Genomic DNA, 22819 nt, shown 5'->3' with positions numbered 1-22819 from the left:
CGCAGCTACAGAAAGCCCGCAGGCAGCAACGAAGACCCAACGCAGCCAAAAATAAATTAATTTTAGAAAACATACGGAAGCATGAAATAATAGAAGAAAATAAGTAAATGCTAAATATAACTAAATGCTAATTATAATTAATTGCTTCCTGACCCTGCAAAACCCAAGGTGATTCCACCTGTCATACAAACATCACAATCTTGGAAATGAGCCAATTCACCTAGGCTTTGGCAAAAGCAAGTGAAGTGATTAAGGGAGTTCTCAGGACGGCAGAGAAGCTAAGGGGCCTATGTTTTCCTCAGTTTTGGATGATTTTCATCCAGCATGGCCTATCTGTGGGCACTGACTGCCTTGCTCCCTAGGTAGGATTAAGGCAGATAAGTCTCAACTACTGCACTGCAAAAAGGCTTTTCTGGTGGTTGGCCGACCTAAAGTTAGAAGGACCATGCTTGGCCCTTGGAGTGAAGGCAGAAATGTCCAAATGCTCTACTGGGGCTTCTTTGCCGGGGGTGGGGGTGGGGGGGCAGTAAGGTCTGAGCAACTCAGAAACAAGGGAAATGAGGCCCAGATTACCTCCCTGTCATCCCCACTGCTGCCTCTAGACTTGTTATCCTTTTGGTGAGGCCCAAAACTGCAGTCAAATTTTATTTGCAACCGAAGGTAGATCTTGCCCCCTCTGAGAGATTCCACAGCTGTGTTGCTAAAAATGACCCGACGAACCTCTCCCCTTTATCTCAGAGGCAAAACATACAACCCTTACATCCTCCCAGGGGAGCCTGTCTAAAACTGGTGTCAAGGCCAAATGCCTTCTTCTGTGCTCCCCAGGCACAGGAACAGGCAGAATCCAATACTCAACATGAGGCAAGACCTTATCAGCTCAAATCCCATAGAGGGGCACTTTCCCAGAGACAGGACACTTTCAGGGCTTTTAGGGCAGCCCAGCCCTTCACTCTTCTCCAGGTAATGAATGACTGAAGCCAGTGGCACAGCTAGTCCTCGGCACGGGGACTACAACTTTAAGCAGGCCTTGGCTTGGAACCTAGGGATCCCAGCCAGAGCACCATCCTCCACACCCTCCCCCTGAAATCTGAGGCAGGCCCCACCCAGAAGACTGGGTGATGGTGACTGAAAAACAGATCCCCGCAATTGTAGCCTGGAACCATTTCACAGAAGGGTCTGCTAAGATTCACCCCCAACTCAAACAGGCAACTCCTCACCCCCACCACCCCCGATCAACAAACAAAATCTCAAAATGCAGGCCCTCTGTGGACACCTTCAGAGTTCCTACCTACCTCTTTCTTTGAAAAGAAGTGCCCCAGAAGAGAAGGCACCCTCTCTTTTCTCTGGGCTCAAGAAGGAACCAAGACACAGAAGCAGCTGCCTTATAAACTAAAGCCCTTGCAACCTCTTTACATTTTCAAAACTGACATACTATAACTCCCTCACATCAGGATCAATTCCCACATTTACAGTAACCCCTATATGTTTCCAGAGAAGATATATCAGGACAAGGAACTTGACACTCAAGAGATACGCTGGCACCTGGCCTGTACCCTCTCTGGGTCTTAAAGAGTTAAAACCTAGTCCTGGTTTTGTACCAGGGCTGAAGCTAATGCAAACCACCTGCTCAGATGCAAGGACCAGGACTGGAGGGTCAGGTTGCTGAGCTCTGGGGTCTGTTCTGGAAAAGCTTCAGTTTTAAGGGTTCACCAAGTGATAGGCCAAAGGCCAGAGGTCTGAGTTGTGGCAGCACTGCTCTCCTTACCGCCCCCCCCCCCAACTTGGGTGCCAGCACCTCTTAGCCACTTACTGACCTCCTAAACACCAGCCCTACCCCAAGATAACACCAAAGTAATCTTTGGTCTCAGAGAGCTGTAGAACTATACTGATCACTCAGCCCATGGGCCCTTACCTCCGCTGGACCCTCATTCTTTCAGGTGCTAGCTCCCATTCCCAGAATTTCAGGACCCAAAGCCCACACAAACTCTCACCTCCAAGGTTCCTGCCCTAAGACCCACCCCCTCTCTACCGTGGGTTCCAAAGGCCCACAGGCTGACAACTCATAAGGGAAATGGCTTTCCCAACTCTGTGCCCACGTTGAATAGCAAGATTTACCACTACTTACCCAAACAGCCAGCCTGCCTGCCTGTAGCCATAAGCATTCCAAGCTCTGTACGCCTTTCTAAAAGGGATACCACCACCATCTGAGAGACCGCCCCATCCAAAGAGTGAACATCCTAACCCTGAGGGCGTTCTCCTCTGACAGGTGTGGAGGCACACTCCAGCAAGCACTCAGACCTCATCTGGTGGGTTACCCCAGAGCAGCCCAATGAAGGTCAAGCTATGTGATCAAGGGCTAACTTGTCATAAAGAACAGGACAGGAAATACCTTGCTGGTGCATCCCCTGGCTCCCAGGAGGTAAAAGGCCCAAGGACCAGCAGCTTCAAGAGAAGCCAAGGAAGGAAAAACACAATCCTTTTCAACCCCTGGGGAGTTCTGAGCAGGATGCCTTGTGCAAGTCCAAAGAGGTTTTCTGCACCCCTGAGGTCAGGGCAAACCAGCTTGCTGGATGTATTTCCTGAGCCCTCTGAGGGGCTCACTGTGGACTCAGGCCTCCCCCTCTTCACACAGACCATCCCCTCTGTGTAGCCTAGAATTCGGCCCAGAGTCCTGGTGAGGAACACGAGACGAACTGCAAGGGAAACCAAGGTTTCCCTCGTTTCTTCCAAGTGGCTTACTGCTATCGCCCTTCCCCCCATGCTCTGGAGGGTCCAGATCAGAAGGCCATGGGCACAAGGGCTGCAATCATGAACCAGATCTGGGGCCTAGAGCCACAGACTACACACGCACACCCGAGTGCACTCCAGCAGTTCATCAGCACCTGCCCCACTGCTATATTCACACCCCCTGGTCCCTACCAGCTGACGAAATGAACCTTTTCCACTCCCCACCACCGCGTACACACCCAGGCCTCACTCGGGAATGGAGACGCTCCCCCGAGCTGTCTACAGCTCAACGTGCAGGCGCACACGCTTTCCCCCTCTGAACAAAAACACGCTGACATCTACGCGAGGGGGGAAGAAAGCAACCCTTTGCTCTGAAAGGCGCCAACTCCCGGATGTTGGCAAGCTCTGCTCCCAGCGCCAGTTTCAGAGTGTTTACTTGCTCTCCCTCTCCTCTCCCTCCCCTTCAAGGATGGTGCAGGAAAGGGAGGTGAAGAGGGGAGTCCACCGCACCCCCTCCTCCATGTTTGAACAAAAACCCAGAGAAACAGTGAGGGAGAGAAAGTCTCAGCGCGGGGGTGGGGGTGGGGGTGGGGGGTGGCCTTACCAGACTCCCAAAGCCACACGTATCTACAGGTTCTAATCCGCCATTAGCACTTAAATCTTGAAAGGAGAGGAGGAAGGGGGGGGTCTAGTGGAAAGTAACCCCACACACAAAAGAAAAGTTGTTGGTTTTCTTCTCAGCCTGGCAGGAGCGATCTTCCTGGCTGACAGCCAGAAGTGCGTCACAATCAGGAGTCTGCTTTCTTTAAAGGCGCAGCAAGCTTCCGCGATCTGGGAGCGCAGGCGAAGCAGGGAACGCTCAGCAAGGGGGGGAGGGGTGGCACTCGGGGGCAAGGAGGGGGGGGCCCTGGAGCACTGGAGAGGTGGGGCGGCTAAGGCTTCGCCCGCAAACAAGAGACTAGGGCGCACGGGGGGTGGGGTGCGGGTGGGGGAGGAGCCGGCAGACAAAAGTACTGAACTGAAACGGTGGCGAGAGCCAAAGCAAATTGTGGCGTAAACACAAAACACACCTCACAGCGGCCTGCCTGACAAACCTGATATCCCCCGGACACTCCCCCTTTGCGCTCTTAAGACAGCAGTGACAGCCTGTCCATCTCTGGCCAGCAGCGGAAGGGTAGGCCACGGACTGCCCTGATGATTAGATCAGCCCTGCCTGGCGGCGAGCAGGGCAGGGAGGAAGACCCGGGAACAGAGGCTTTGGAGAGCGAGCAAGACGCAAGCCCATTTAAACGCGGGCAGCTTCCTGCCGGCTCCAGGGAGCGCTGCGTCTCCAAGCACACAGGCCGCTCGCACACAAAGCGCCGGCCTCCTTACGCGGGCGCCGCCTGCCCTGGGACATGGCCGCCCCCGAGCCCGTTCCCCGAGGGAATCTCTCCAGCCCGTACCTTCTGCGTGGCTTGGCCGGACTGCTGCGCTGCGCCCGCTCCTCCCCCTCGGCCACCCAAACAAGGAGCCCCGGCAGACTGCGGCCCTGGAGCGCAGGCCTGCGCTGTCGTGACTGCGTGCTATTGTCGACTGCGGAATGGCCGCCAAAATCCCAGCTGTGCTGCCAGAACCTAATCCCCTGTTCCGCTGAGCATTTGTGGGGAGGGGCTGAGGGGCCAAGGCACGGGACCTAGTACGGCAGGCACTGGCTGGAGCCCCTTAACACACACAGGCACTGGGACCCAGCGCCGGCATGGCCGAAAAGAAAAGATGTCTGACTCTTAGAAAACAAAACCACCGCGTTTACACCCATTAAACAGTGACCCTCACCAAGACCGCGAGAGAAACCCACCAGTCATCAGGAAGCCCCTCATCTTCCACTTACACCACAAACATTTATTAAGCACCTACTGGGCAAAAGGTACTGCTGGAAGACATTTTAGATGCTAAGGTCGATTATAATTCTAAGAAATGTGACTTGAAATTGTATTTCAAGACAGCATGTGCTCTCACAAAAAGATACAAAAATTCTAACCAGTTGAGAATAGGGAAGGACTAAAAACTAAGTGATATTTTAATCTGGATCTTAAAACACATAGGTAGGGCTTCCCTGGTGGCGCAGTGGTTGAGAGTCCGCCTGCCGGTGCAGGGGACACGGGTTCGTGCCCCGGTCCGGGAAGATCCCACATGCTGCGAAGCGGCTGGGCCCGTGGGCCATGGTCGCTAAGCCTGCGCGTCCGGAGCCTGTGCTCCGCAACGGGAGAGGCCACAACAGTGAGAGGCCCGCGTACCGCAAAAAAACAAACAAACAAAAAACAAACAAAAAACACATAGGTAGAACTTGCCCAGATGGAAATGGAGAGAGAAGTAAGGAAGAAGGGAAAGCAGAGAGAAGGTGTGGAAGTAGTGGAGGAACAGACTTGAAGAGGGAACTGGGGTAAGAGCTGGAGAATCTTAAACTTCAAGAAATCGAATTGAAATCTGGACGTTCATTTTGTTGTTTGTTTTTAGCATAGAGATGTGGTGTGATGAGAAGTGTGCTATGAGAAATTATTCTGGTATATAAATGAATGAGACTAGCAGCAGGGAGGTGGGTCAGAAGGCTGCCACAACAGGCAGGAGACAGGTGATGAGGACTTGGGGGGTAAGGTAAGAGAAAGTGCAAAGAAGGGGAATGAGAGACACGGTGGAGACAGGATGAAGAGAAGGGAATGACTGGAAGCAGAGGAAGGAATTATAACAAAGAAAGTGTGAGGGATGGCAGGGAGGACAGAGAGGCCATATATAGAATTAAAATAAGTGTAAAAATGCTAGGGATCATGTTAGAACAAGAGAGAAAACAAGGTGCAATAGATAGCAGCTAATGCTGACTGAGTACATACTGTGCACCAAGCACTGTTCTGCTGGCCTAATGTGTGTTAACTCATAAATCTGAAAAACTCCCTTTGTAAAGTAGATACTATTATCACTCATCTTTACAGTGAAGAAACTGAGCCACCGAGATAAAATAATTTGCCCAAGATCACACAGCTCATGAATGGCAGGACTGATACCACTTGCTGCTCTGTCACCCTGGCAAGTAACCTCTGAGTCTCAGTATTCCTATTTGTAAAACAAGGATAAAGATATTTTATAAGATTGTGATGAGGATTAAATCACATCTATAAGATGCCCAACACTTTGGCTAGCACATAAGGCACAGGGTGGTACTTACCAAAGGTTAATTCCTACTTAGGCATTTTGGCCCCTTGTCACCAAGGTGTCCAAGCATAAGTTGGCTCACCATTTGTCAGGGAAGCTAGTGGGGTGCTCCTTCCTGAAAGAGATTAGATCCTCAGGATGCTTGCTTTCCTTCCATCAGTCTGCCTCTATGGATTTTACTTTAAGGTCAGCTTAAATGTCAGCACCTCAAATATTAACGGATAACAGTGGTTCTTGGGGAGGAGTTAGATTGTAGGGGACTTTCTACAATATATGTTTCTTTTTATGTTTGAATTTAATTTTAATAACCATGTATTACATTGGTGATCAGAAAAATGTGTCTATATTCTGCATTTGTCACTGGTACTGACTTAACTGTATATGCAGGGAAGTCTTGTTTTCACATCTAGAATGTAAATTCCTCAAGGGCATAACCAGTTCCATCTCTCTATGATCCCCCATAGTACCTAGCACACTAGGGCTCCTTGAATCTGTTCCATTGAACTACATCTGGATGGAAGGCTTCCAAATTCAACCTTCTGGCCACCAGAGAACGACCGTGGTGAGTGGTGGAGATACTGTGGAGGGGGTCAGACCAAGGTCCATTGCTGCAGAGACCTCCCATGCCCCGGCTTCTTCTCCCAGGCAGGCCCTGTATCCTATTCCTATAGTATCACTTGCAGTCTGTGGTTAGCAATCGCTATTGGTATTCAAAGATGCACCAGGAAAGTAAAGGCAAAGCAAAAACCAAAGCTTTTATAGAAAAGCAAGGTGGCAAACATAATTTAATGACAGGCACGATCAACACTCCAAAAAAGGTATGGGGTGAAAAGAGGAGGCAGGCCTGCTCAAATCACCCTGGCCACATCTGGCACTGTGTCAGCCCTGCTGCTCCCTAGCACATGAAAGAATTGATACTGTGTCTCAAAAGAATACAAGAGGTTCTCCCCCCACCCTCCCTTGGCTCTAAACTCAAGGCAACAGCTTCCAGCTGTGCAGCCTCAGAGGCTCTGAACTCTCCTCTGGAACCTGTCCACCAGAGTTGCCAAGCTTCTGAGCGGGGGGAGGGGGCAGTTTCCCCAGCCTCTCCCTCCCCCACCACAGAGCCACCCCTCCCCTCCCCTCCCATGGCAGCCAGCCAGCAGAACTTCCCCACCCCTCCTCCCAGCCTAGCCAGGCAGTAGGCAGGCCACATGGCTCCTGCTGGATTCCACAGCCCTAGCTCACTGTCCAAAAGACTAAAAGGGATAAGAGTGGTAAAACCATTTTTAAAAGAAAGAGAGAGTGAAAGAAAAAGGAAGAAGGGAAAGAAAATGACACATAACACAAAATTTGGAATAGGCTTCAGATAGAGGTTGGAGGGGGTTGGTGATGGGTGCAGAATGCACAGGGTGTTTCAAAGGGCCTGGTAATATTACATCTTCTGAGCTGGGTGGTATATGGTGTATGGGTGTTTTATTATTCTTGTTTAAAATGTAAATGTTATAATTTTAAGTGTATTACAATTTTTATAAGTTTAAACAGAAGATGGGAAGTGAGAGATTCCCCTGAGACAGTTCTGGAATGGGTGGTTCTTAATACAAATAATTTGTCTAGCCTTCAAGGCCATCTATGACCTGACCCCGGTCTTACCTTCCAGAGTCATCTACTGCCCTTACCCAAACCCTCCACCCTGCCTGACTGGTCTTCTCACTATCTTCTGAAGTCCCTCTGAACCTCCTACCTCAGCCCACCAGCCTGGAAGGGAAGCTTTCACCGTAGGAAGCTGTAGGCTAAGGGCCAATGAGAGCCTCTCTCTCAGTCCCTACAGGCCCTCCCACGAGGAAAGCTGGCAGGAAAAAAATTCTTAGGGTTCCATTACCCTATGCAATGCCTTCTAGTCCCTCCTCCCTCTGCCACCTGAGGTCCTAGCATAATAAATACATAAAGACTAACATTATTGTTGCTATTACTGTTGTAATTAATAGCTAATATTTAACGAGCACTTGGTATGTGCCAGACACTATGCTAAACACTTCCGAGCTTTATTTCGTTTAATCCTCATAATAACCCAGTGACACAATAACCCAAAATACTATGATTATCACTATTTTACCGAAAAGGAAACTGAGAATTAGAAAGATTACATAACTTGCCTAAGGTCACAAAGAGTAAGTGTTAGAGGCAAAATTTGAGCCCACCTTGAGCCCAGGTCCCATCCTCTTACACTTACATGGTCATTTCATCTAACTCTCAGGACAATCTATAAGGTGGGTTTTATTTCTAAAGATGAGGAAATCTGAGGCTCAGGAATTAAGTGACTTAGTCACGTAAGTAGTGAGTTATCTACGCGGTCTCTGCACTATTGTCTACTGCTCTTGAATAAGCAATCATTGAATGAGTGAAAAAAAGGTAGCACATTCTCAGTGGCTCAAAGAAGCCTTGTACCTCTACCTCCTAATAAAAATCAACTGTTTAATCAAAAACATTCAACAGTTCCAATTTCAAAAGTAACCACTAAAGAATTTTTTTCTGAAGATGCAATAGCTTTACAAACATTCAAGGACAAAAACTCCTCTGAGGCAGCAAGCACAGAAGGAGAGTCTTCTACTAGAAGAGATGTTGACATACCTCAAAGGTGAGAAGCCATGGAGAAAGAAGGCTGCAGGAAATGCCATTGGCTGGAGGGAAGGACTAATATTTCAGAACCCTGACCTGGAGCTTATTTACCAGGCCTCATTCTCCCTCTCCAGAGGGTAATGGCAAAGTAATGAGGCAGTGTTGGTAAGCCTGATCTTTCTGGGGAGAAAAGCAGAGGGTAAATCAAAACCCAGAGACGATTCATTATGACATCCAAGAGGCTCTACTCAGTTCTCCCTCAAGAACGTCTTTCTACAAAACGCCTAAGAACCTGTCACCCTTTTTCATCGTCACAGAGGAGCAAATGGCTCTGTCCCTAAAGGCAACATATCTAGCACAGTGTTTGCTCACAAACACAGAACTGATGATAAGGTAAAAGAAACTAAAAGAACAGGTTTTTTTTTGTTTTGTTTTGTTTTGTTTTTTGCGGTATGCGGGCCTCCCACTGCCGGTGGCCTCTCCCGCTGCGGAGCACAGGCTCCGGACGTGCAGGCTCAGCGGCCATGGCTCACGGGCCCAGCCGCTCCCTAGGAACAGTTTTAATGTAAAGATTTGCAACTCCTGGAGACAGCCTTGCTAATGATGGAAAACACACTAGGTTTGCTGTTGGAAGCCCCAGAGGTAAATTCTGTATCAGCCACAGACTGTATTTGTGGCTTTAAGCAAGGCACTTGCCCTACCTTGGGTCTCAGTAAAAGGTGAGGGTCAGATCTTATCTAAAGTATCTCCAAAAATTTCCCATGATTTCTTTCTCCAGGACACCATTCTCAACAACAAAAATCTTGCAATAGGGCTTCCCTGGTGGCGCAGTGGTTAAGAATCCGCCTGCCAATGCAGGGGACACGGGTTCGAGCCCTGGTCCAGGAAGATCCCACATGCCATGGAGCAACTAAGCCCGTGAGCCACAACTACTGAGCCTGTGCTCTAGAGCCCACGAGCCACAACTACTGAGGCTGTGTGCTACAACTACTGAAGCCCGTACGCCTAGAGCCCGTGCTCCGCAACAAGAGAAGCCACCGCAATGAGAAGCCCGCACGCGCACCACAATGAAGAGTAGCCCCCGCTCGCGGCAACTAGAGAAAGCCTACGCGCAGCAACAAAGACCCAACGCAGCCAAAAATAAATTTAAAAATAAAATAAAAAATAATTTTAAAAAATAAAATAAAAGCCACAGAGAAAGTGCAATTTATAATTACATTTATCTAAACAGCCTAAAGAAAAGCAGCTTTCTATACCTGGTCAACAAATCACAGAATCTCAAGGATGAAAGAGACCTTAATGGTCTTCTAGTCCCCCCTTACATCCATGAGGGAATACACGTGACAACTTTGCTGAAGATTTCCTATCTTCTGACTGAGACAGAAATATTTTTTTTAATTAATTTATTTTTTTGGCTGCATTGGGTCTTCATTGATGTGCGTGGGCTTCTCATTGAAGTGGCTTCTCTTGTTGTGGAGCACGGGCTCTAGGCACACGGGCTTCAGTAGTTGTGGCATGCGGGCTCAGTAGTTTTCCGGCTCGTGGGCTCTAGAGTGCAGGCTCAGTAGTTGTGGCGCACAGGCTTAGTTGCTCCACAGCATGTGTTATCTTCCTGGACCAGGGCTCGAACCTGTGTGTCCCCTGCACTGGCAGGAGGATTCTTAACCACTGCGCCACCACGGAAGCCCAAGACAGAAATTTTACAACTTATTTGTATGCCTGAGCAAGGCCTGCCAATTTGAGACAACTTGTGATTTCAGAACATAAGCTTGGAGAACAGGGACCCTGCCCAGGATCTGGTTTGTTTCAAACAGGCTTTAAGTAGCCACAAAACTCAGAGGACATCTCTCTCTTTTCCCTTCTCTCCCTCTCTCCCACTCTCTCTTTCTCTGTCTTCCTCTTCCTCGCTCTATCTTCCATATCTCCACCTCCTACATAGCACTGAAACCTCCGTTTTTCCGGTTCAAATCCATTTCTCCTTCTACCATACCAGGATGACTTTAACCACTGATAGAAATGAACAAATACAAATATTAATAGGGGCTGGATTTCTGAAAAGGATGCCAGATTGACTCAAGAACCAAACTTGGCAATATGTTACCAATAAGTAAAATAAATGGGACTAATGTCTAACATGGTCATGATAAAAAATTTTTAAAAAACCCTAACTATTTAACAGACTTCAAGGATTTAAAGAAGGCTATGTCTCACATCTCAATTAATCCCCCCTAAATTTAGAACCCTAAAAGGCAAGCATGTTTATTACAATTTTATAACTAGGAACCTAAGCCTAAAAAGAAGACAATACCTGCCTCAAGGTCAACCACCAAGGTTGCAGAACCAGAACTCAAGTCTAAATCCATGGCTCTCTCCAGCCCAACTCAGCTACATCCTATACCTTTCTCATCAGCATAGCCTTTTTTTTTTTTTTTTGATCAAGTCATTCTATTAAGGGGCTTTGGGGGAGGGTCGAAAGGCTGGGAGGACGATCAGATCCAACGTCCTTCTCCCAGCCGGGACCTTCCCTGCTTCACAATCGCTGAAAGAGCATAGCCTTTTATTCATACAAAGCACTTAGGAAATCCTTGTTCAAATTGTTTTTGCTACAGCTCCTGAAATGGGCAAGGCAAGAATCATTTTCTCCATCCTTAAAGATACTAAGTAACTTGAACTGCAGTCGATAAAATAACATCCCATGTCTCTGGCATCACTGAAAAGTACAAAATTCCTCACAAGCAATTTTCCTAAAAACTTCCTCCCTTTAGGACCAAACCTTTTTTTAAAAAAAACTATTTGCAATACAAAGTCTCCAAAATGCATAAGATATGTTACTCTTTACTTGTAGTTAATGAAATTTAATCAGGGACATTCAACTATAAACATGAAACAAACACCTATAAATACTGTGCTGGGGACTCAAAGATGAATTAGACAGGCTCAAGATCCTGTGTAGAAACAAACATACCTATAACTCACCTAAATATGAGCCCAAAGAACATGGCCTCGGGTAGTGTTGAAAGGAAGGTGAGAGAACACTGGAAAGTCTAGTGGAGACCAGGAGTGACTTACTAAAGAGCACTGAGAGGTGCTGAAGGGTTCTGAGCAGGAGAATGGCATACTTGTATGTGCTTTGGGAAAAGATGAATCTGGCATGACATTGAGTCCAGAGGCAGAACACCGAGTTAGGCGGCAATCGTAGTGGCAGAGACAAAACTGCTGCTGTCAGGCAAGGGCAGTAGGAACTAAAAAAAAAGGTATATTTAAAAGGCATTGCGGAGGTAGACTCCAAGCTCTTAGGATACGGGAGTGTGGGACAGGTGGGGAGCAGAAAAAACCTCTAGGATTCTTGCTTTGGTGAAAGACTTCAGAAGAGGAACACAGGAGTTACTGTTTTACAGGAGCTGTGAGGGACTGATTAACTCAGGAGGGATGATGAGGAAAGCTTTACCAAGGAAGTAACATTTAAGCGGAGTACTTAAAGTATGAGTAGGATGAGTAGGGCTTCCCAAAAGAGAAGTTAAAAAAAAAAAAAAGCATTCTAGCAGGGAGAACAGCATGTGCAAAGACAGAGCTTGTTACATTTGAGCAATGGCATGCAGTTTTAGTAAGGTGTAGCAGATGATGAGGCTAACTAGTACTAAATTGTGAGGTACTTACATCACACTAAGGAATTCAGATTTTATCCTGCAGGCGATGGGAAACAACCAAGGTTTCTAAAGGGAAGAAGTAAAGGGGAGTAACATAGATCAGATCTATGTTCCAGTCGGTATGAAGTACAGGCTAGAATGGTGAGAAATAGGAGGAAGGCAATACAGCATAATGGCTAAGAGCATGGGGTCTGGAGTTGGACAGCCTCCTTAAAATCCTGGCTCTAGACCTTACTAGCTGTGCAAGCTTGGACTAGTTATTTAGCTTCCCTGTGCTCCCAGGTTCCCCATCTGTAAAATGGGAATAAGAATAATACTTTCAGTTTTTTGGCCTGAGGCGACCCAGCACTGGAGCCTACCCGGCTTTTTGGTGGAGCTGGTGGCAGACTCTGGGAGGGCTCATGCTGGGGAGTGCTTCCCAGAACTTCTGCTGCCAGTGTCCTTGTCCTCACGGTGACACACGGCCATTCCCCGCCTCTGCAGGGGACCCTCCAATACTAGCAGGTCCTGTTGGAAGTCCTGCAGTCAAATCCCGCTAGCCTCCGAGGTCTGATTCTCTCGGAATTCCTCCTCCTGTTGCCGGACCCCCAGGTTAGGAGGCCTGGCGTGGGGCTCGGAGCCTTCGCTCCAGTGGGTGGACTTCTGTGGTATAAGTGTTCTCCAGTTTCTCTTTGGCCAATAGCAGCTGTGGAAATTTACACCCCCCATGTGCTGGAGGCTCTCAATGGGACAGATGTTCAGTTAAAATGCACTTTCTCCAGCTTTGCCCCTGTGGGTGATGCTCTAACAGTGACCTGGAATTTCTGTCCTCAAGATGGGGGTCTAAGCAGTTTGTTTTCTACTACCACGTGGATCCCTTCAGACCCATGAGTGGGCATTTCAAGGACTGGGTGGTCTGGGATGGGAACCCTGAGCGGTATGATGTCTCCATCCTCCTCTGGAAGCTACAGTTTGATGACAATGGGACATACACCTGCCAGGTGAAGAACCCACCTGATGTTGATGGGCTGATAGGGGAGATCCAGCTCAGAGTCGTGCACACTGAAAAGAAGAAGAAAAGCTCAACCAAGAAAAAAAGGCTTCTGCTTACTTAGAAGACACAGACTAACATTATTAGATGGAAGCTGAAGATTTCCAAGAACAAAAACCCTGAGACAAGTTGGAGTTAATGGAAGCTTTTCTTTGGCTTTTCCAGTTGTGACCTGTCTTCCAACCAGCTCTGCAGTATATAACCACCTAGACAAGCAACGTTCCTCTGGAGCCAGCAAAGGGCCCTTCTTGAGCAGATACCACCAGACTCACACACACACAGCCCTGTTACTAAGGTTTTATTTAATTTCAGAGTACAAATACTGTATTTTTTCAAATGCCCATTAGCTTTTATATACTAGGAAGCTACATTTTTGCCCTTAAACGCTCCTTGTGGATTATGACTTGTATACACATATATTGGCATCAAATGGGATAAAAGTCAACTTTGTCTGTCATAACATTTCCTTTAATATATTAGTTTCCTTAGAGCAGCATTCTTGCTACTAAAGTTAACATGTTTACTCTTTCCTTCTCACACTCTCAAAAGGTGAGCTAATTCTCCCAATTGTTTTTGAGTGATTAACAGAAAATCCTAAATTCAAACTGTTAAAGAACAGTTTGATTTTCATGGCTCTCCTGAAGTATGGGACACGTATTATTTTATTGAATTTCTTTCAACACCCTAGATGGTAGGTTTTTGTTTTTGGTCAATTGATCCAAGGTTTACAGTAGTACAAGTCTAAACCACAGAGTAACTAGGGAAGGTTACATAAATGCTAATAGATTGACAAATGCCACCTCAAGATGAATTGCTTGTCACCTTTTTTCTGTGCTGTGACAAGCAATCAACAGTTCAGATCTTTCACGAGCAGTGAAGTTTAGCTTACTATAGTTTTTCCCCCAATTCAATTATTTACAACAATAGAGCAAAATCTATGCTCATTTGTAGACTGGAATCATTAAGCAGTTAAATGAAGGTTTCTGAAGGAGTATATTACAATTTAAAAATTTAGGGCTAGTGAAAAACATCAACCCTAAATGATAATAATTTTGTATAGTGTTATACAAAGTTCTGAGAACTGGAAGAGATTATTTAAATTTTTTTCTTTTATTTATTTTTTAATTCAGTTGCTTATTTGGAGGGAGGATTTGGTGTGGGGGCAAAGAAATACCAAAACTAACAGAATGAAACCAACAACCAACTTTATTATTTTTTTTCTCTTATACTAGTAGATAAAACAAACTTTCTAAGTGGGTCATGGAAAGAAGAGTGCTTTTAAAGAAGTGTCTAGTCTCCCAGTGTCTTTCCAAACTTAAGCTACTGCAGCACTTATTTGAAGAATAGAAAACATCTAAACGTTTAGGAACCTCTCCCCCTACCCCCTGCCCCCCCATGTTTACAGCTTGATATTTTCAGTTTTCACCAACTAGGCTGAAGATGTTATTTCTTTTAACGAACTGGAATTTCCAAATAGTTTATCTGCATTTAAAGATGATGAACTTTGATATTTTTTCCAATACTAAAAGAAAACCTGGTATAATTTACATATGGACCTTGATTCTGAAATGCATTCCATACCTGTCATTTGGCCTTTTATACTGTCTAAAAAAGTACAGTTTCAGTATCCAGTTTTGAAACTAAAAATTAGATTTAAAGTCTATATTATCTTTCACATTTTCTATTTTTCTCTATAATGCAACCTTTGAAAATATAGTAACTGGGTATTTCTTCAAACAGATGGCCTGGGTGATGTTCCATAGTGTAAAGAGGTAGTTAAAAACTCATGGAAGGTGTTTCCAACAAAACTTGTAGCTTTTGTGTCTTGGCTAAATATTCAAGGGTTAATATAGCCCTGCTGTTCAGTGTCTTTTACTTGAAGAGAACTTTTGTATTGTAATTTATTTTTTATTGTGCCTTAAACACTATGTAAATAACCTTCAGTAATAAAGTATTACAATTATTAAAAAAAAAGAATAATACTTTCGCAGAGGGTTGATATAAGGAATTCACAAGATAGTATGTGTAAAGAAAGTGCTTAGCACAGTACCTGGTACAGAAATAAATGTAGCTACTATTAGAGGCTGAAAATTCATTAGTAAAAAGTTACTTCCTCGTGTGGTCTAGTGTTGTCCAGGCTCTTCTTCCTACCTGAAGCTTTCTCTTCCTACCTATTCACCTGATTAATTCTAACTTATCCTTCATATCTTAGCTCAAATGTTACTTCCCCATGTAAACTCTCCCTAACCATCTAGATTAGGTCAGGTTCCTACTATGCACAGCACCATACCCTTTCCTTCATAGCACTCATAGTCTCTAATTACATCTTTTTATATTTCATTAATTTCTCTTTTTCCTATTACCATAAGTTCCATGAACTCACATACTGTGTGCTCACCACTGAATTCTTAGAACTGAAAAAACTCCTGGCACACAGAAGGTACCTGATAAGCATTTATTGAATGAATGAAAGGTTTCAAATTATGTCATTAAAGTGAACCTCTTCAGATGCAATCTTTATACAGAAGGCTAGAGATAAAGATTTGGGTCACATATGTAACAGTGTGACTATAATCAGAAGTGGGTCTATGGTGGGATCACACTTGCCTCTTAGGCCTGTAAAGGGATGGTGTATTCATTTGCTATTGAAATTGGTTAATCTTAGGCCAAAGCCTCTGCCTCACACAGCTCCAGGAGGCACCAGCATTAAGACAGGAAATGAGAGACTTTGGGAGAAATTCCAAATCTTTGGGGATTCCTTTTAGGTCTTATATGTTATTTCCATTTTGGAGAATTTAACAGAAACTAGTGACTACAACAATGTCAACAAAAAAAGGAGATAACACAGGTGGTTAAGAGAATGGATTTGAGGATCAGACAAACTTCTTCATTTTCTCTTCTTACTTGAGGTTCACATCATCTCCTGCTTGGGACTCTACGTCCCTCACCAAAAATGACTAGCAGCTCTGTACAGCTTTTCACCACTGACAGTGTTTTCCATCTACAAAATATTTCACGTGAGATCACAACAGCTCTGTGAGATAGACATTATTGTTTTCATTTTATCAAAAAGAAATGAAGTTCATAAAAGTACCTTACCTAAGGTCACACAACTAAAAAGCAACAGGATCACGATGCAACTCTGATCCTCTGGCTCCAAACCTGGAGCTCTTTCCAGCAGACTCACCCAAGATAATTATGAGCCATCCCGATGTATACTTTCACTGCATTTAAAAAGAAAACAGCACGGGGATAATGATGGAAGGGCATCATGGGATGTTGCTAATGTTCTATTTCTTGATATAGCACTAGTTATCCACAGGTGTGTTCACTTTCTGTAAAGTCAGGAGCTATATACTTTATAAACTTTTCTGTGTGCATGTTATACTTTAAAAAGCAAATACCAGGCAAAATTATGATAGAGACTAATCAAAATTCAGAAGCTTTAAGTTGGATGCCTCAGGGCTACATACATATTTATCTAACTTCTCAAGGAGCAGCTACATAAAGGACACCTACCAGTTAAATAAGCACAAAATCCTTGCATACTCAAACACCATATCCACCCACTGGGATTAGGAGAAAGGGAACCCCAGGAAGGGGCCAAGAGTATAGTTAATGAAAAAGAAATTGGCACTGAAAAGTAGAACTATCCTATATCATCAATGATAAGACATTTCAATTTCAGAAATAATAAAAATGTGAAAAAATGGCCAATGCCAATTATAAAATGCATTCTAATTTTAGACTGTTAAAATGTAAAAACAACAATAACAAAAGATGGGCTTCCCTGGTGGCGCAGTGCTTAAGAATCTGCCTGCCAATGCAAGGGACACAGGTTCGAGCCCTGGCCGGGGAAGATCCCACATGCCGCGGAGCAACTAAGCTCGTGCTCCACAACTATTGAGCCTGAGCTCTAGAGCCCGCAAGCCACAACTACTGAGTCCACATGCCACAGCTACTGAAGCCCACACGCCTAGAGCCTGTGCTCCGCAACGAGAAGCCACGACAATGAGAAGCCCGTGCACTGCAACGAGGAGTAGCCCCCACTCACCGCAACTAGAGAAAGTCCGCACCGCAGCAACGAAGACCCAACATGGCCAAAAATAAATAAATAAATATTTTAAAAAAGAAAAACAATAAAAGCCATTTAAAAATAAATGAAATGTAATGTTCTAAAATCTCAAGAGGTGGTTCAACTGTAGAACTGTAGAACCATAAACCTGTGGAACGTTAGGGCTAGGAAGGACCTTGGAGATCAACATCTCCTGGTACAAGCTCTTCATTTTAGAGGCCCTTGTTTAACAGTTGTTAAATGATCTTATTAAATTAAAGCTCACACATCAAAAAATTTAGAACTACGACTACAAAATTGGTTCCCTTACTCCTGGGTTCTCTTTCCACTACCCAGATACCTCCACTAAACCCAAGAGAAGATTTACAGGATAACTCTGTTTTTACTTTCATAATTCTTTATTTCATTAACTCACTAAAAATAATTAAAGCACCTCTTAAAAATTAAGATGAAAAACTGTTTAGGAAACTTCAATTTTTACTTAGACAAGTTTATATTCCTTGTTCTCTAAAACCAATGAAGCAATACAAAGTTAGATAAAAAACAAAATTAGTACTCTCTCAGCCTCCAAGTCCCCCCAAAAACATAAGCACAAATATATTTTTATATTTAAGAGGATTCTTTTTATTGTTCTCTATTTTTCAAAAGCTAGGCTTACATATTAACATTGCTCTGCAACTTATTTTTCTCACTTAATAATTGATCATGAACATCCCCCCCAAGGATCAGTAAATAAAATTCTAACTCATATTTTTAAAAAACTGTATAATAACAGTACATATAAAGGATATACCATAATGTGTTCACATATTTTCCTATTGATGGACATGGCTATTTCCAATGTTAGCATTTCAAACAGTGCTGTAATGAATATCCCTGTACATATTTCTTTTTAAATGAAACAAAAAAACTATTTCTACACACACGCTTTCCTTGTTGTCCCACGTTTTGACTGCTTCTTTTCCTATCATCATCCGTGCCTTGCTTGCTCACAGAATTCTTCTCAGGGCCCCGTGTGATAACCGAGAACAAAGCAATCTGGAGAATGTCAAGACGCGACATGTGATGGTTACTGTTGGTAAATTAGAATTGACCTGTCTGGCCGCCTCTCCCAGCCACCTGCGCACAGTGCCCGCCCACCCCCTCATCCATGCACTCCTTGTTCTGGTCTCGGCAGCTGCTTCCAACTCAACTGACGTGGGCAGAGCTGGATTGGGGAATTAATCCTACTGTGTCACACTCCTGACCCTGACAAGTGCAGACAAGCCCACCAGCAATCCAAACTAGTGGGAAGGAGAGAGAATACATGATCACTATGAAATAATATAATACAGAAGTACACAGAGTAAAATGCAAAACTCCCCATTCACCAAACTTTAACCCACATTTGCCAATGGCCCTCCCCTCCTCAGAGGTACCACTGTTATAAGTTTGCTGTATAACCTTTCAGAATTTTCCTAAGCATGCACACACACACATACATATATGTATATATACATGTCTGTATAGATACACATAGATATGTATACATACATATACATATGTATACACGTATGTGTGTAGACAAAGAGTGTGTTTGGTCTACCTACCTGTTGTCATACTGTATACTTTGTCCTGCAACTTGACTTTTCTTTTTTTTTTGCAGTACGCGGGGCTCTCACTGTTGTGGCCTCTCCTGTTGCGGAGCGCAGGCTCTGGACACACAGGCTCCACGGCCATGGCTCACGGGCCCAGCTGCTCCGCGGCATGTGGGATCTTCCCGGACTGGGGCACGAACCCGTGTCCCCTGCATCGGCAGGCGGACTCTCAACCACTGCGCCACCAGGGAAGCCCCTGCAACTTGACTTTTTCACTTAAAAATTTTTGACCTGTTTCTTATTAGTATATAATGGATTCCTCATACTTTTAAGAGCTCATGAAAAATGCCACGGTAAGGTTGTGCCACTTTATTTTCTCATTTTGCTATGTTTGAATATTTAGGTTGTTCATAGTGTTTTGTCATGACAAAGAATGCTCCATCGATAATGCTGGTGAACCTCTTTTTACATACAAGCTAATATTTCTCTAGGATATGTACCAATAATTGGAATTGATGAAGTCTGTGCATGTTAAATGTTGACAGGTACCCAAATTAGCATCCAAAAAGGTATACCAATTTATAGTTCCACCAACAGAACATAAAACTTCCCTTTTCGACACCCTTCCAACAATAGATGTTATTTTCTATTTTACCAATATAAAGGATAGAAAACAATATACTATTGTTTTAATTTACATTTTCCTGATTTCCAGAAAAGTTAAATATCCATATGTGTAATTAGTCATTCTTATTTTTAATGGAAAGTATTACCATTTTGAATTTAAACAAGAGAACTCAGAGAGGCTAAGGTGACATAGCTAGTAAGTAGCAGACATCAAAGCTAAATTTTTGAACAACTTCCCATCAAAGCTAGGCCTTCTGACTATCTAAAGTATTTTCCACTACCCAGAGGTCAATAAACTATGGCCTGAGGGCAAGCTGCCCCAATTCTGTAAATCAAGTTTTACTGGAATACAGCCATGCCCATTCATTTATGTATTGTCTATGGCTACTTCAGTTCACCAATGGCAAAGGTGAGTAGTTGCAACTACGTGGCCTGCAAAACGAAAAAGATTGATACCTGGGCCTAAACAAAACAATAACTCACATTTAACACCTAAAGAAAAGTTTCATAATGAGATTAACTGTTGTCCAATTGACTAGAGTGTGGCTATCTTAGACAGTGTGGCTCATTTTAAAATAAAGTATATGCAGTACAGGTCTGGTATATAATATTGAAGAAAAGAATCCAAAACACTCAAAAGAAGTCAAAAGACACTCCTCTACTTCTTGGTTAGGACACTACTCTAAAGAGTTTCCTATGTGCTATTCATCATCTTCCTTGTCTCTTTAATTTCAACTAATGGGAAACAGATCCGGTTCCTACTGTCCTTCAGTGACTTGGACGAGCAATGTAGCTCCCACTCACACGTTACAATGATAATATGAAAGCAAAGGAAGCCCCACTATTTCTGCTGCTAAACACACCCCCATCACCACATCATAGGGGTCTCTCCTTCCCTTTTGCTTATAGAGAGAAGATTCACCAGGAAGGAGCTAACATTTCCAGTATGTCTAGCCAACTGCTAAGAGCTAGGACCCTGATTTTTGTGGGAAAGGAAAGCCAATTCTCCCTCTCTATATCCTACCCTTCTGAAGATCCTGGCCACAAAAGTAATTAATTTCAACTGGGAACTTTAGGCCATTCAGCTCCTGTAGGGCAGATGGGGAAAGTGCCATCATCCCCATTTTATACACGGGGAATTGAGGGCAATTGACCTTTCATTTTAGCAAATGCGACCTTCATACACTGACACTCCCACCCACGCCACTTTCTCCTTCCATCCTCTCCCAAATATTGATTTTATATAATAATGGCAAAGAAGCTATCATACTTTCCTGGAGAGATAACTTAATCTAGGGTTTTGATTGAGAAGTTAATGATTAAAGAAGGAACAGTGTATTTTCTCATGTAAGTAAGCAGGCATTCTTTAAGTGGTTCTCTGGAAAGAAATTTGGCAATACATACCAAGAACCTAAAAAAATGTCCATATTATGCTAAGTGAAATAAACTAGACACAAAGGGACAAAAATTGTATGATCCCATTTATGAGGTACCTAGAATGGGCAAATTCATAGAGACCGAAAGTAAAATAGAGGTTACCAGGGACTGGGGGAGGAAGGAATGGGGCTATTGTTCAATGGGTACAGAGATTCTGCTTGGGATGACAAAATGTCCTGAAAATGAACAGCAGTGATGACTGCACAACACTGTAAATATACCTAATGTCACTGAATTGCACACTTAATTGTGAATTTAAATCGTGAATTTAAGGGCTTCCCTGGTTGCGCAGTGGTTGAGAGTCTGCCTGCCGATGCAGGAGACGCGGGTTCGTACCCTGGTCCGGGAAGATCCCACATGCCGCGGAGCGGCTGGGCCTGTGAGCCATGGCCGCTAAGCCTGCGCGTCCGGAGCCTGTGCTCTGCAACGGGAGAGGCCACAGCAGTGAGAGGCCCACGTATCGCAAAAAAAAAAAAAAAAAAAAAGTTGTGAATTTAACACTTTAAAATTTAAAAAATTTTAAAGTGAGACTGCTAAAAAAAACAAAGTTTGTGTTCTTTGATCAAATAATTCCATTCACAGCAATAAAAGTTTAGAAAATTATCTGAAATATAAACAAAGATATATTAATATAATTATTTATCATTATGAAAAACTGGAGAAAAACTAAGTATCTAACAATAACTCAAGTAAATTATGATATATCCATATGATGAAGCCTTATGCAGTCATTAAAAATATTCTAAATAATTTTAATGACATGGGGAAATGTTGAATTTTAAAAGCACTATATATAGTGTTAGTGTGGTATGACTTTATTTTTTAAACTACATATACAAGTGTGTATGTGATACATACACACGTGCACAGCTGTGTGTGAATATGCATGTTATATTTATAAGGAAATATATCAAATAATGTTTATTTGTGAGTTGTGGAATTATGGGTATTTCTTACTTCCTCCCTTAAAAACCTTACTTTTCATGTTTTCTAAACTGTACCATGAAGTACAATCAGGAAAAAAAATTTAATTTCACATCATTTGACCCAGTAATTCACTTGCAGAGATGTATCATAAGAAAATAATGAAAAATACTGATCAAAACTTATGCATAATAATGTTCATGCAAAGATACACCAGAAATTACTAATTATAAATTAATAAGTAATTGTTACCTCTGCAGAGTAGGATTAGGATAAAGGGTGATGTGCAAGGGACTGACTTATTATATATATTACTTTTATAATTTGTATCTAAGTATTATTGTTTAAAATAGAAAAAACTGAAAGCACTATAAAAATCCTATATGATAGACTATTATGCAGCCATTAGAAATATCGCGAATTCCCTGGTGGTCCAGTGATTAGGACTCTGAGCTTCCACTGCAGGGGGCCCAGGTTCGATCCCTAGTCAGGGAACTAAGATGCCACAAGCCGAGAGGCACAACCAAAAAGAAAAAAGAAAAAAGGAATATTTGTAAAGAGCTTCAGTAACATTATAAACATATATGAATTTATATAATGAAAACAATGGGAAATGGAAAAAAAGCAGAAGACAAAATTGTAGGTAACATATGATCTGGACTATGCCACACAGAAATGTGCATAGGTACAAAATATTGAAAGGAAACACTAAAATGGAAATAACTGATTTTCTCCAGATGGTAGGGCTATGGATGATTTTAGTTTTCTTTATATTTTTCTGTATTTTTCATATTTCCTACAGTGAATATATACTATTTTCAATCAGTTCAAAAAAATGTTTTTGGTTTCCACTGTATATTCAAAAGGATTAGCAGTAGTAAGGAACTCACTAAACAAGACTGTAGGATGTATATGCCTAAGAAAATCTTCATCTTTGGGGAGTGGCGAAAGCGCAGTCTAAAGGGACACTGCTGACTATTTCCTGCCTTCT

General features: G+C 43.5%; 1 protein-coding gene and 1 pseudogene across 8 annotated transcripts in view; one reads left to right on the top strand and one right to left on the bottom strand.

Annotated features, from left to right (window-relative positions):
* Nucleotides 1–22819, bottom strand: part of NUMA1 (nuclear mitotic apparatus protein 1) — a 73042-nt gene that overhangs the window by 33079 nt on the left and 17144 nt on the right. For 2 of the 8 annotated variants that reach the window (XM_060018350.1, XM_060018351.1), the window contains exon 1: nucleotides 3332–3524. The exons of 1 other annotated variant lie outside the window; for it this stretch is intronic. The gene's annotated coding sequence lies outside the window, so the exon portion shown is untranslated. Of the gene's footprint in view, nucleotides 1–3331; nucleotides 3525–3821; nucleotides 3844–4172; nucleotides 4292–22819 lie in introns of those variants that run through there. 5 more of the 8 variants (XM_060018346.1, XM_060018353.1, XM_060018347.1 and 2 more) reach the window with 4 other exon arrangements.
* On the top strand, nucleotides 11509–13266 carry LOC132430250 (myelin protein zero-like protein 2 pseudogene; annotated as a pseudogene).

The sequence above is a fragment of the Delphinus delphis genome, chromosome 8, assembly GCF_949987515.2.
Source record: "Delphinus delphis chromosome 8, mDelDel1.2, whole genome shotgun sequence".
Lineage (NCBI taxonomy): Eukaryota > Metazoa > Chordata > Mammalia > Artiodactyla > Delphinidae > Delphinus > Delphinus delphis.
The sequence above is the reverse complement of the archived record's forward strand: the minus strand, read 5'-3'. Positions and strand labels throughout refer to the sequence as shown.